The sequence below is a fragment of the Capricornis sumatraensis genome, chromosome 18 (genome assembly GCF_032405125.1).
Source record: "Capricornis sumatraensis isolate serow.1 chromosome 18, serow.2, whole genome shotgun sequence".
Lineage (NCBI taxonomy): Eukaryota > Metazoa > Chordata > Mammalia > Artiodactyla > Bovidae > Capricornis > Capricornis sumatraensis.
The window spans coordinates 17,782,827-17,798,619 of record NC_091086.1 but is presented as its reverse complement, the minus strand read 5'-3'; positions in this window follow the sequence as shown (position 1 = coordinate 17,798,619).

Sequence of the window (15,793 nt, the reverse complement as noted above, 5' to 3'; positions counted from 1 at the left end):
GGATTTGGTGATGGACAGGGAGGCCTGGCGTGCTACGATTCATGGGGTCACAAAGAGTCGAACACGACTGAGCAACTGAACTGAACTGAATGTCATGCTGAAAAAATATTCCATAAAGCATACCATCTGTCCCCCTCTCCTACCCCTAAAACACTTCACCCAACTGAGATTTTCTCTTTATCTTCCTCAAACTGGCAGAAGGTATAAATGGCTAACTGGGACTTCCTCATGCATCATCCTGGGTCTTGGCTTGGTCTGGCTCTATACATGTAAGTCAATGAAAACAAACAGATCTAAAAATTCTTTTCTCTTAATTTAGCCACAGAATTGATTAGTATCCTTAGTTTCAACAAGCTGTTTAACTCTAATTTCCCCCCAATAATCTATGGTTTGATTGACATTACTGGGGTGATCAAATTCCCTTCACAGGTTCATATCTGTATAAGCACATTATAAAGGGACTAACCCTAGGTCCTAAAGGCAGATGATTTGTTCTTTTCCACTCACTTTTTCCTTACTCCAAACCCAAAAGAGTGGAAGGCCAAACTGTGGCATCCTGGCTACACTTGAAGAGTCAGTCTACCATATACAACATTTCTGCATGCTCTTCTCACTATCGGAATAAACAATGGTTCAGGGAGCCAGCAGCAGCAGACAGCTGCAGCCAAGCAGTAAAATTAAGAACTCAGAGCCCGGACACCGGCTCCCTGTCATGGCACAAGACCCAGGGCATCAGGAAGTGCCCAGGGCTTGCATCCAGCCAGAAACTGAGGCACAGACTCCCCTCTATCACCTCCACACCCTTCCATCCTCACGCCGCTTCTCCCTACCTTTGTTGACCTTTGCTGACCTTCTCTACCCTGGAAGCCCAGACCCTAAACAGGCCATATCGAGAAACTGCCTAGCTTACGGCCAGGATGTGAAATATTTTAAACACCTAACCCCACCACAAGAGTGATCAGTGGCTTCATTTTACATCCACCCTAAAGTGAGGACCCAATAGCAATAATCTTTTAATTACAGCATTATTCCCAGAATGATAGGAGGATTTACTTAAGGATTTGGGAAGTAGGAGATAGTGTTAAGCGTCTTGGAGGAATAAAGGTTGGAAGCAGAAAGTGCAGCTTGATCCAAATGAAGGATTGTCCTAAATTCTGCCAGACCAACCATGGACACAGCAGGCAAGTGTGTCTGGGTTAGCTAGGCCATTATGGAAAGGCAGTGATGTTTCTCCTTCCAGCCTGACTGGAGAAGCAACCAGTATGTATGGCATGGGAACCATATCCTTTTCAAATATCAAAAAAAAAAATCCAATTTACACATTTTCCATGCATTTCTCTCTTGACAACTGATCACATTAGAATCCTGGAATCCTAAAATCTCAGATATTATTCACTCCAACTTTTTCATTTGACTGATGGAAAACCTAAAGTCTAGAGAGATAAAGTGACTTCTCTCAAATTATTAAAGTTTCCTGTTTCCCTAAGGGTATAATAATACAAAAAGGTTATTAACCTATGTGACGTGGAGAAAGGAGGCCAGTGTAATGCTCTATGTTTGGATGTCTGCCAACCGTGTGATCTCAACTAATTTGTTCATTTCCCTGAACCTCAGTTTCCTCATTTCCAACAACTGGAATAAAAATAGCAACCAACTTCAAAGGGTTGTTGTAAGAATTAAATGAGAAAATATATTTTAATCATTGAGTGCCATGCCTGGTACTAGTAGGTATCAACAAAATAATATAATTATTGTTGTTGTTATCTCTACTGATAGCATTAATAGTCTATGGAACTGTGAAGTCAGCAGTCAAAATAATTTTAATCAAAATAATGATATTATTATAATAATAATATGACTAGAATTTCTTGAGTATGTGCCTGGGCACTTTGCTAATTGCTTTAAATACATCATTTCATCCCAATCTTTCTAACTCCGTAGATAGGAAAACTACTCCTGAAAAAAACTTAAAAGCTGGTAAATGGTGCTCCTAAGACATGAACTAGATCTCTCAGACTCCAGAATGCACATTGTTGTTCTGAATCAAGACTAACCATCTATAAATAAAGGAGAAATAAAGAAAAGGGAAATGTGTGATTTCATGAGTGAGGTCTTTGACTCTTCTCCCAACTACAACAGAGGAAAGGCTGCATTTAGAGCTGAATGGGCCAATATCAATCATTACACTTAACCACATCAGACTTTTATAATAAATGTTTTGGCTGAGTATGTGGTCACTCAATGTCAGCTCCATATCCCTTTAACAGGGAGCTATAAGTCAATCTGCCATCTTGAGATATATCTCAGATGTACACTAAAATTGGTTGGTTTTCTATTGATTGAACATTTGAGATACAGAAGTTTGAGAATTAGTTGCTATTTATTTGATGTGTTCCTGTATCCATCAAACTTGGAGCCACATTATCTGCTGTTTTAATGTATCTTGAAGTGTCCCAAATCTGGCTTCCATAATTGTGTGGAAAATGGCATTCATTCGGAAAATGGTAGTAAATTTTCCTGCTTGTGGATATTCAGAGATTTTATTTACACAGGCTGTTAACCAGGTTAATGTCACCCAACCCGTCCCTAGGGTGGAGGTAGAAGTCGGGGTGTGGGCGAGGCCAATTTCTTAAGGATGCTCAAAGCCATCTCAAAAAACTGTATCTTCAGTCACAAGGCCCACATGTTGCAAAATATTGAAAGGAGGGTGCCTTAAGTTGTGAAATCTTCTGTGAGGGATCTCATTTTTCTGGAACTCCCTGACATCTGAGCCCTCGTGCTGCTGGAAGAGTTCCAAGAGCACCATAAAATTAGGGCTGGACCTGTCTGAACTGAGTCCAAATCATTTCAAAGTGACTCAAGGCAGGGAAATAAATATTGAACCTAGTTAAATGTTGCTTGAGATTATGCTTGGCACTGGGTGTCCGGTCACTGATTTACTCTTAGGTTACATGGGTTATTTTGAGCTCAAGTGGATGTGCCAGGGTGGATTCATTCAATGGCAGCAACTATTTGCAAGTGCACTTACATTTCTGAACACTTAGTGGAACGTAGTGTAAAGATGCATGGGATGGCTGGGCGGGTGGAGATGTCAGAGTCCTTGGTTTCATGCTGCTCTATTCAACTCTGGGTCACACTGTGTCCCCACTTCCTTGTCTCGTTTTCCTTACCTTCCTTGAACAAACTGTCTTTCTTTCTTCCCACTTGTTTTCTTTCTTTCTTCTTCCTTTCCTTTTTTAGGCAGTAACATAAGTAATGAATGAACAGTAAGAAATCAAGATCAAAGAGCTGTAATGATCTGTAGCTCACCCCACCCCTTTAAACTGCCCAAATACATGGGGGTAGCTGTTTGGAAAAGAAATGTTTTAAGTGGCCAGTTATGTGTTTAATGAACAGACTTTGAAGCAAAGGGGCCCCATACATAGCACATTTGTACTGTGTACACACCTGCCTGAACTGACATTTTCAGTCTGGGACTAATGTTGGGCTTGTTACCTCAGTGCCACAAGATAGAAGTCCTAGGCACTCCCAGCCCTCTGCCTCCCCTCCCTTCAGCAAGAGGAGAACACTCCCCAGGGCTAAGTTTGATCTTGCCCTGTGATCTGAGGCTCTGGTTTCCATGTCCAGTCGCAGCCCGTCCAGGCCCAGGATCAGCATTCTGCTAAGAACCACATTTGGGGCCCCACAGTCCCATATGGGACTCCTGATCTGTACTACATTAGCTGTTGACCTCCAACATCTGATCTAAAACTCTCCAAGCTCAGATTCCTTATCTGCAAAATGAGGTTGATAGGAGTTCCTACCTAATGGAGTTACTGTGAAGATTTAATTGGGGTGGTGAATGGAAAGTTGGGCACCTGGCATACAGTAAATAATAAGTAATAGCAATTATAATAATTCTCCAAGTGTCAAACCACTTCTTTTTCTGAAAGACCTGCAGACTCTGGGCACAGATGTAACCACAGCCCCCAGCTTCTACAGAACTCAGTACACCAATGAGATAGTTCAAAGGCCTGGTAGAGGTGGAAGATGGGGCCAGAGGAGGGGCCCTACCACAGCAACCAAGCAGGGACTCCCTTCCAAAGACATACACCTGTTCCAGACAGGATTGCTCCGGCTCTGACCAGTTTCCACCTTGGCTCAGCAGAGTGCAGGGCCCTGCACAACACGATTTAAAGCACAAACCTTTTTAACTGGCCTATCTTTGGAAAAATTAGACATAAGACAACAGAGTATAGATTAAATCCTGTTAGGAGAAAAATCAATAAGAAATATCTGTTTAACAAAGCTCCAGACTTAGACCGTCTTCTTTCAAAACCTCTTTGATCCAACTTAAGTCCAAGACTCACAATTTCCGTGTGTTTAATATTGTGCAGTTCCCAAGGTACTTCCCCACCTTATCTGACTTGAGCCTTCCCCAGATCTTTCAAGGTGTGTATTACTATCTACACTTTATGAATAAGAAACTGATGTTCAGAGAGTTTTAAGTCAAGTCCAGTGTAAATAAGCTAACACCTGGCTGAGCTATTTCTTAGCCCCAGTGATCCTGGCATAACACTGTTCAGCTTCTTCTACCCAGTGAAGCTTGGTCATCACAACCCCCACCACACTGAAAAATCCAATCTGGTTCTGATTAGAAGTGTGTCCTGTGTAGAGGCTCTGAATAGGGGATCAGCTGAAGTAGGGCATGAAGAATCTCTGGTTTTAAAATCTGGTCATGAATACGTACCTTATACTAAAGAACTTTCAGGAAAGAAACACAGTCCAAGCACTTCTGGAAGCTCTTCACTGGGGAGCTTTAAGAAGTAGACTGGAAATGAGAGGTGATATACTTGGTAAGCCAGTTGAATACAAATACCATGGTAAATTTAATGATAGCATGCCCCAAACTGCAGACCTAAGAGTCTCACCAAAGGCGCAAATGAAGAGGGATTTTACAGAAGCAGACCAGTTCTTGTGCCTCCAGCCACAGTGAATTATTTCTGCCCCTCCCAACACAACATTTTCAGAGGGTCCCCATGCCCCCCATACCCACTCTTTGCTAAGTGGGGAAGAAAGACCTGAGCCGGCCAAAAGAGCAGGGCTCCCAAAGAGAAGCGGATGGATCTCGTGATGCTGTTTTCACCTTTTCCTACCACATAGGATAAGAAGACGGACAATGATTAAGTGTGTCCTGGTAACCATATATGGATTATTCATCAGAGAAAGCATGATTGAAACCATAGCTAAGAGATGATGATTTCAAAATACCCTACATTTCCCATCCCAACCTGAAGCTGTGGGGGTGGACAGAGCCAACACACAAAGCTTCCAGAGGAGCCCAGCTCCTTAACTCGGTCACCATGGGGAGCCCAGGGCCTGGCCCTGACTGTATGTCAACCACACTGGGGAGCCAGAGAGACTGTCTTTGTTAGGCTATGTTCCAAAATGGTTTTCTTGCCTCCTTTTCAGCCCAGAGAGAAAGAGGTTGATTCCTTTGCAGAAAGCATAGCCCTGCCTTTCCCCATGGTGAGGGAACACTCAGCAGACACCCTCCCTGAGCTGACTTAACTGATGGGTCTCTCAGTAAGGAGCCACTGGGCTATAGCTGAGGCCAAGTGGAGCATGTCCAATGACGTCTGTAGATCCCAAGATTTGGTTTCATTAATCTCAGCAGACAAATCAACTGGGCATTTCCTGGCAGTGTGTGTTTGGTTTTTTTTTGTTTGTTTTTTTTTTGTTTTTTTTTTAGTTTCTTCTCTTTCTCTCTCTCTTTTTTTAAACTTTTTTGGCCACATCATGAGGCATTTGGAATCTTAAGTTCCCAGACCAGGAATCAAACCTGCACCCCCTGCAGCAGAAGTATGGAGTCTTTTTTTTTTTTTAACAAGTATATGGAATTTTTTTTTTTTCCATTTGATGCACAAAGAGCAAAATATTTATTTAATATAGAAGTGGTAGAGTGGTAGATCTCTCCTATATATTTTTTTAATTTTTATTTTTACTTTATTTCACTTTACAATACTGTATTGGTTTTGCCATACATTGACATGAATCCACCATGGGTGTACACGAGCTCCTAAACATGAACCCCCCTCCCAACTCCCACCCCACACCATCCCTCTGGATCATCCCCGCGCACCAGCCCCAAGCATCCTGCATCCTGCATCAAACATAGACTGGCAATTCGTTTCCTACATGACACTATACATGTTTCAATGCCATTCCCCAAGATCATCCCACCCTCTCCCTCTCCCTCTGAGTCCAAAAGTCTGCTCTACACATCTGTGTCTCTTTTGCTGTCTTGCATACAGGGTCATCATTACCATCTTTCTAAATTCCATATATATGTGTTAGTATACTGTATTGGTGTTTTTCTTTCTGGCTTACTTCACTCTGTATGATCGGCTCCAGTTTCATCCATCTCATTAGAACTGATTCAAATGTATTCTTTTTAATGGCTGAGTAACACTCCATTGTGTATATGTACCACAGCTTTCTTATCCATTCATCTGTTGATGGACATCTAGGTTGTTTCCATGTCCTGGCTATTATAAACAGTGCTGCGATGAACACTGGGGTACATGTGTCTCTTTCTATTCTGGTTTCCTTGGTGTGTATGCCCAGCAGTGGAATTGCTGGGTCATAAGGCAGTTCTATTTGCAATTTTTTAAGGAATCTCCACACTGTTCTCCATAGTGGCTGTACTAGTTTGCATTCCCACCAACAGTGTAGGAGGGTTCCCTTTTCTCCACACCCTCTCCAGCATTTATTGCTTGTAGACTTCTGGATCGCAGCCATTCTGACTGGTGTGAAGTGGTACCTCATTGTGGTCTTGATTGGCATTTCTTTAATAATGGGTGATGTTGAGCATCTTTTCATGTGTTTGTTAGCCATCCGTATGTCTTCTTTGGAGAAATGTCTATTTAGTTCTTTGGCCCATTTTTTGATTGGATAATTTATTTTTCTGGAATTGAGCTGCATAAGTTGCTTGTATATTTTTGAGAATAGTTGTTTGTCAGTTGCTTCATTTGCTATTACTTTCTCCCATTCAGAAGGCTGTCTTTTCACCTTGCTTATATTTTGCTTTGTTGTGCAGAAGCTTTTAATTTTTAATTAGATCCCATTTGTTTATTTTTGCTTTTATTTCCAGTATTCTGGGAGGTGGATCATAGAGGATCCTGCTGTGATTTATGTCGGAGAGTGTTTGCCTATGTTCTCCTCTAGGAGTTTTACAGTTTCTGGTCTTATGTTTAGATCTTTAATCCATTTTGAGTTTATTTTTGTATGTGGTGTTAGAAAGTGATCTAGTTTCATTCTTTTACAAGTGGTTGACCAGTTTTCCCAGCAGCACTTGTTAAAGAGATTGTCTTTACTCCATTGTATATTCTTGCCTCCTTTGTCAAAGATAAGGTGTCCATATGTGTGTGGATTTATCTCTGGGCTTTCTATTTTGTTCTATTGATCTATATTTCTGTCTATGTGCCAGTACCATACTGTCTTGATGACTGTGGCTTTGTAGTAGAGCCTGAAGTCAGGCAAGTTGATTCCTTCAGTTCCATTCTTCTTCCTCAAGATTGCTTTGGCTATTCGAGGTTTTTTGTATTTCCATACAAATCTTGAAATTATTTGTTCTAGTTCTGTGAAAAACACCGCTGGTAGCTTGATAGAGAAGTGTGGAGTCTTAACTGCTGGACTGCCAGGGATTTCCCCCAGCAGTGTTTCAGCTGCCATGGTGGGTCTGATTAGGAAGTTGCTAGAACTACAAGTCCAAAGGTGACTCAGGGAGGGTCTTAGCTTCTGCCAAGGGTAAATAAGATGCCACGGCTGCTCTGAAGGTGATCCCACCAGAACTGAGGGAGGCTGGCAAACCTATCACTCCCTCCTGATGGGATATGACCACCGGCCACCACCATGACACACATCTCTACTACAACCAGAGACAGCTAAGGGGCCTTGGACTACAGGCAGGCCTGAGTGCCTGCAACCAAGGCTTCCTTCCAGGAAGACTTCTCCCCAGAGGTGCTCCTCCTCCTCCCGGGGAGGCGAGGTGGTGAACGGCAGGAGCTGAGAGTCAGGCTGCCAAGGTTTGAATCCCAGCTCTGTCCATGAACCGTGTGATCCCGAGTCACTTAGCCTTTTTAGGTTTCAGGCTCCTCTTCTACTGAAGGGGATGGCCAAAGCTCCCACACAGCACTCTGAAGTGGCTGTGGGATTAAACAGTATCATCTGTGGTGGTTGTTGTTTAGTCACTAAGTCATGTCCAGTTCTTTTGCAACCCCATGGGCTGAAGCCTGCCAGGCTCCTGTCCATGGGATTTCCCAGGCAAGAACACTGGAGTGAGTTGCCATTTCCTTACAATTTATATACAGATTTAGAGCAAGGCCTAAGTCTGAGTAAAGGTGGAGTCATGTTAGATGGGATTTCCCTCTTCCTGGGCACTAGGCCCACCATGTTCTCCTCTCCCCAAGACTCCATCCTATTTGCCCTGTGGGGCCATTGTGTTCTGGGCCTTTCTGCCCTTTATCTTCTTTTTTTTTAATTGAAGGGTTGACACAGCAGGGGAAGAAGAGGGTAAGAGGAATTGAGAGAGTAGCATTGAAAGGTATACATTACCATATGCCCTTTATCCTTTGAAACCTTCTGTCAGCTGTCATATTAAACAACATCTGCATCCACAAATCCATGCCATGCTCAATGTGTTGCCCTATGAGGGGCATCTGTGTTCCTCAGGGAGGCAAAGCCTTAGATACAAGGAATGAACATCTAGGAGGAACTCTTAGACATTATTGGCCCAAAAATGGAAAAGGTTTTTATATCCTGTAGGAGAGTATTAAAGAACAGAGGAGAAAGCAAGCCAGGGCCTTATCATCCAAACAATAATTTTAGGATAAGAAGAGCACAGGTACCCAGGTGGCGCTAGTGGTAAAGAATCTGCCTGCCCATGCAGGAGAAGTAAGAGACACAGGTTCATTCCCTGGAGAAGGGCATGACAACCCACTCCAGCATTCTTTCCTGGAGAATCCCATGGACAGAGAAGCCTGGCGGGCCAAAGTCCATGGGGTTGCAAAGAGTCAGACACCACTGAAGCAACTAACAGTTTTCATTCTTTATAGGTAGAGTTGAGGAGGAGAGAAAAGATGATACCACAAAGTACTTTACAGAAAAATAACTTTAGGGAACCTGGTATCCCCAGGTGGGGGCTGAGGTGCAGACACCCTGTTTATAGCACTCACGAGCCCAGAGCTACCAGGCTAGCCTCTGGGTCCTAGGGCCTCCTGAGTAGGATGTGAAAAATGAATGAGAGAAAATTTCACCTCCTTGTGCTTTTCTCATATCCAAGGGTACAGGCAACTGAGAGACACCTTGGTAAGTCTGTACTCCATCCGCAATTGTCTGGGATCAACGCAACAATTAATCCTCTTTATCACTCCTCACCTCCCTTACATCTCCACACACACACACACTCCCCCTCTTTCTAAGCTTTGACAAAATGGAACAACGCAAGACACAGACTCTAAGGACCATGTAAGGACAGGTGATGGGGACCAGGAGCAATCATATCTGCCCACGGATACAGGCAAGATTTGTCACCAAAGGCTCTACCTCTTGTGCTCTCTAAAAATTGTCATCTTCCTGCAGGTGGATGGTGACTGTCAACTAAAGAAAATGCACAACCTAAAAGTTGAGAATTATGGCTTACTCAGCAGACCTACTGAGGGCGTAAGCCCAGAAGACAGCCTCTCAGACCACTCAGAAGCCCTGCTCTGAAGTGGTAAAGGGGCAGCCAGGACAAACAGGAATTTTCCAAAAAAAAAAAAAAAAAAAGGATGAAACATCAAAAGATTACTGTTAATTAAAGAAAATTAGACATGTCAAGTTAATGAATTTAGTTAGCGCTTTTCTAAGTATGGGAAGATACAAGAGTCTGGCCTCGTTGAAACCATTCCTCTGATACACACCTTAATGATCTAGGACCTGTATCCTCCTTTTCTCCAACCTGAGTCCCCCTCAGGTGCCCAGCTGGTGGCCGGCTGTAGCGGCTGCTGGTTTGATGGCCACAGAGGCCTTTGTTTGCTGGTAAGGCAGGCAATGATATGGTATCCACTTGACAATCCCACTCCTCTCCACCTCATGCTCAGGCCACCATGAGCCTGTGGCTGGCCACGTGGTGGTATAAAGACAGTGAAAAGGTCTGTTGGTCAGAGGGACAGAAGGGGAATGAAGGAAGCCAGACACCCCCACATTCCCACCCTGGACATTATCCTCTGGCACGCGATGTGAGGTCTTCTCTGTGGCCAGGGGGCCACCTCTCAGTGAGGTAGTTCAGAGAGGGCTCCAGGTCCTGGAGAGAGTTCCTTGACCAGTGCTTTCAACCAACTTCATGCAGCATGAAGCCCAGTGCATCTCGCATAGCTCTGGGCATTTAACAAATGCTTTTAATAAGGATGACACAACCCTCCCAGCCTAGATTTGTCAGGATCTCTAAAGCATGAAATGATCCCTGGAGAAACATATATTATCTGAAGCTTTCCCTTTTGCTTAATTATATTGTCCTAATGTTCATTTTCCACAGGATTTCTCGTCCCCCCAGTCCTCCACCCAAACCTGGCTTCACTGTGGGTTGGATTTACATAAAAGACCAGCACATTATAATTGTGATGATGGATCACCGAAGTTTCCCTGGCTTCAGATTGTTTCCTAATGTGGGTCATTTTTCATCATAAAGAGTCGGCTGATAATGATGTCATTTCCATTGCTTGAATTTTGAGGCAGTGGCCACATATCACAGAGTTTAAATGACTGTCTATAGGGCAGCAAAATCGTGTTGTTATCAGTTTAAAGCAGATCCTGCTTTACTCCTGGGGACAAGACAAGAACTGGGGCCTCTGAGAACTCATCAGATGAGAGCAGGATACCAGGAATACAAATCTGTCCTGGGAGCTGGGGGGCAGGGAGTGGAGGCAGGGGAACAAACCTGTTTTGTGTGAAGCTGTGTGGTAAGCATCAGATAAAAACGACGAAGTCATACTTGACAGAAAATGCGCCACACTGTTGACCACTGGATATCTTAAATGCACCCTCCCACAATCATTTAATCATGGTTCTCCAGCAAGGTTAATGAGGAAGAATTGAAATCACTCGTGAGGAGGAGCTTTACCCTAAAAGCCACCTATCAGACAAGCCAAGCAATGCGCCTCTCATTGAGCGAGTGGACCTGGGACAGAGTTGGAATAGGACCTCAATTTGTGTGTGTGAAATATGGGTATGGAATGAAATCATATTTGAAACAAATAGCTGCATCATTAAAACCCAAGGCTCACACGTGCTCAATCACCGCTGCCCTTGATGTTCCATTTTCTTTTGGCCTCAAACCACCTTCCCCTGCGGCCCCGCCTTGTAGCACCCTCTGAGACAGCCCGTGGAGGTTCACAGTTTGCAGCTTGACCCCAGTCCTGCCTGCCACAGTCTTTCTCACTTGATCCAACAATGTGTTCCTTCCTCTCCAACTTTTTATTTTGAAAATCTTTCAACATAAAGAAAACTGTAAGACGAGTATAATGAATAGCTCACCTAGATTCGCCAGTTGTCCACATCATCTCAAATTTGCCTTATCTCTCTGTAAACACACATAACATGTTTTTATTTAACCATTTAACCATATAGCATGTTGGTTGCATTAGTTTTATGACAAGACACCACCCACCCCATACTTCACAGTATGTCTCAAAAGAACGAGAGGTTCTCTTCATTTCCACAACATGATTATCTTACAAAAAATGTAACAATGATACAATACTATTATCTAATATATAGTCCTTAAGTTCCCCAAAATCCCTATAAATTCTTATGCAGCTGATTGAGATGTATATGTGTATATATATTTAAATTATATATGTATATACAGATTAATAATACAGAGATAGAGATAATGCTATATAGAGCTATATCTACAGATTTAATCAAAGAACTCATATTGCATTTATTGGACGTATCCCTTTACTTTGGTTTCCTTTTTGCTTTGTTATGGTTTGAGTTTGTATTTGCTTTGTTTCATGATACTTAGGTTTGTCTTAGCAGACACAATTTTTTCAAAAAAGGTGTATCTCTGCATAATGGAGATGTATCAAAAGGACACAGGTTCTGCTTATAGGAATTCTCACTGGGAAAATGCATAATTTGAACATCAAAATGGATAATCACAGAAATGACTATAGTATGTTGGTTGTGGGTAGCGGCAATCCCACTGCTGGGCATACACACCGAGGAAACCAGAATTGAAAGAGACACGTGTGCCCCAATGTTCATCGCAGCACTGTTTATAATAGCCAGGACATGGAAGGAACCTAGATGTCCATCAGCAGATGAATGGATAAGAAAGCTGTGGTACATATACACAATGGAGTATTACTCAGCCATTAAAAAGAATACATTTGAATCAGTTCTAATGAGGTGGATGAAACTGGAGCAAAGTAAACCAGAAAGAAAAACACCAATACAGTATACTAACACATATATATGGAATTTAGAAAGATGGTAACGATAACCCTGTATGCGAGACAGCAAAAGAGACACAGATGTATAGAACGGACTTTTGGCCTCTGTGGGAGAGGGAGAGGGTGGGATGATTTGGGAGAATGGCATTGACACATGCATAATATCATGTAAAAAACAAATCACCAGTCTAGGTTCGATGCAGGATACAGGATGCTTGGGGCTGGTGCACTGGGATGACCCAGAGAGATGGTATGGGGAGGGAGGTGGGAGGGGGGTTCAGGATTGGGAACTCATGTACACCTGTGGTGGATTCATGTTGCTGCTGCTGCTAAGTCACTTCAGTCATGTCCGACTCTGTGTGACCCCACAGATGGCAGCCCATGAGGCTCCCCCGTCCCTGGGATTCTCCAGGCAAGAACACTGGAAGGTATGGCAAAACCAATACAGTATTGTAAAGTAAAATAAAGTAAAATTTTTTAAAAAAGAAAAGTGGGAAGAAATAGAAAAGAAAGCTTTTTACAGAAGAAAATCAACTAATAAATGAGGAAGGAATTCAGAAAATTACCATTTCTACCATTGCCATCAAAGTAGAGTAATAATTCAGATAAGAATCATCTTATCCCAGTCCAAATATCTATCTCCCCTACCTCATAGTAAGAACCTAAGTTCCCAGCATCCCCGATATCTTCATTTGCTGGGTCTTGCAATATATATAAGAGTTTCAAGATTGCTACACAATTACCACTACCAACAGCTTTTGTAAATTTCCAGATTTCTTTGCAATTTTTTCTTAGGAAAAAAAATCCCATTGGGAGCACACTCAGAACACTGTGTTTAAAAGTGAATTGAATGACTTCTCTTATGTGAGATATTTATCTATTTGATATAAAGTTAGATTCTCCTTTTTCTGTTAAATTCAATATCTATCATTTTCATCTTTGGTAATTTAATTTCACTTTTTGGAAATACAACCTATTTTACTGTTGAGTCACCCAGTCATTTCTGACTCTTTGGACTGCAGCACAACAGGCCTCCCTGTCCTCCACCATCTCCCAGAGTTTGCCTGAGTTCATGTCCATTACATCAGTGATGCCATCCAGCCACCTCATCCTCTGACGCCCTCTTCTTCTGTCCTCAAACTTTCCCAGCATCAGAGACTTTCCAATGAGTCATCTGTTCACATCGGATAACCAAAATACTGGAGCTTCAAATTCAGCTCAGTCCAATAATTATTCAGGGTTGATTTACTTTAATATTGACTGGTTTGATCTCCTTGCTGTCCAAGGGACTCTCAGGAGTCTTCTTCAGCACCACAGTAGGAAGGCAGCAATTCCTCGGCAACAAGTTTTCAAGTTTTCAGCAACAATTCCTGGACAACAGAGTTTTACCAAGAGAATGCACTGGTCGTAGCAAACACCCTCTTACAACAACGCAAGAGAAGATTCTACAGACAGACATCACCAGATGGTCAATACCAAAATCAGACTGATAATATTCTTTGCACCAAAGATGGAGAAGCTGTATACAGTCAGCAGAAACAAGACTGGAAGCTGACTGTGGCTCAGATCATGAATTCCTTATTGCCAAATTCAGACTAAAATTGAAATAAGTAGGGAAAACCACTAGACCATTCAGATATGACCTAAATCAAATCCCTTACTACTATACAGTGGAAGTGACAAATAGAATCAAGGGATTAGACCTGATAAACAGAATGCCTGAAGAACTGTGGATGGAGGTTCCTGACATTGTGATCAAGACCATCCCCAAGAAAAAGAAACGCAGAAAGGCAAAATGTGTCTGAGGAGGCCTTACAAATAGCTGTGAAAAGAAGAAAAGCTAAAGGCAAAGAGATAAGGAAAGATATACCTATTTGAACGCAGAGTTTCAAAGAATAGCAAGGAGTCATAAGCAAGAAAGCCTTCCTCAGTGATCAGTGCAAAGAAACAGAGGAAAACACAGAATGGGAAAGACTAGAGATCTCTTCAAGAAAAGTAGAGATACCAAGGGAACATTTCATGCAAAGATGCGCACAATAAAGGACAGAAATGGTATGGACCTAACAGAAGCAGAAGACATTAAAAAGATGTGGCAAAAATACACAGAAGAACTGTACAAAAAAGATCTGCATGACCCAGATAACCATGATGGTGTGATCACTCACCTAGAGCCAGACATCCGGAGTGCAAAATCAAGTGGGCCTTAGGAAGCATCACTACAAACAAAGCTACTGGACGTGATGGAATTCCACTTGAGCTATTTCAAATCCTAAAAAATGATGCTGTTAAAGTATTGCACCCAATATGCCAACAAATTTGGAAAACTCAGCAGTGGCCGCAGGACTGGAAAAGGTCAGTTTTCATTTCAATCCCAAAGAAAAGCAATGCCAAAGAATGTTCAGACTACTGCACAATTACACTCATTTCACATGCTAGCAAAATGATGCTCAAAATTCTCCAAGCCAGGTTTCAAGAGTATGTGAACCATGAACCCCCAGATGTTCAAGCTGGATTTAGAAAAGGCAGAGGAACCAGAGATTAAACTGCCAAACAAGCATTGGATCATCAAAAAAAATAACAAAGTTCCAGAAAAACATCTACTTCTGCTTTATTGATTATGCCAAAGCCTTTGACTGTGTACATCACAACAAACTGTGGAAAATTCTTCAAGAGATGGGAATACCAGACCGCTTTACCTGCCTCCTGAGAAATCTGTATGCAGGTCAAGAAGGAATAGTTAGAACTGGACATGGAACAACAGACTGTTTCCAAATTGGGAAAGGAGCACGTTTAGGCTGTATATTGTCACCCTGCTTATTTAACTTATATGAAGAGTACATCATGAGAAATGCTGGGCTGGAGGAAGCACAAGCTGGAATCAAAATTGCCGGGAGAAATATCAATAACCTCAGATAAGCAGATGATACCACCCTTAAGGCAGAAAGCAAAGAACTAAAGAGTCTCTTGATGAAAGTGAAAGAATGAAAAAGTTGGCTTAAAACTCAACATTCAGAAAATTAAGATCATGGCATCCGGTCCCATCACTTCATGGCAAATAGATGGGGAAACAATAGAAACAATGACACACTTTATTTTCTTGGGTTCCAAAATCACAGCAGATGATGACTGCAGCCATAAAATTAAAAGACATTGGCTCATTGGAAGAAAAGCTATGACAAACCTAGACAGCATATTAAAACACAGAGACATTACTTTGCCAACAAAGGTCTGTCTAGTCAAAGCTATGGTTTTTCCAATAGTCATGTATGGATGTGAGAGTTGGACTATTAAGAAAACTGAACGCTGAAGAATTGATG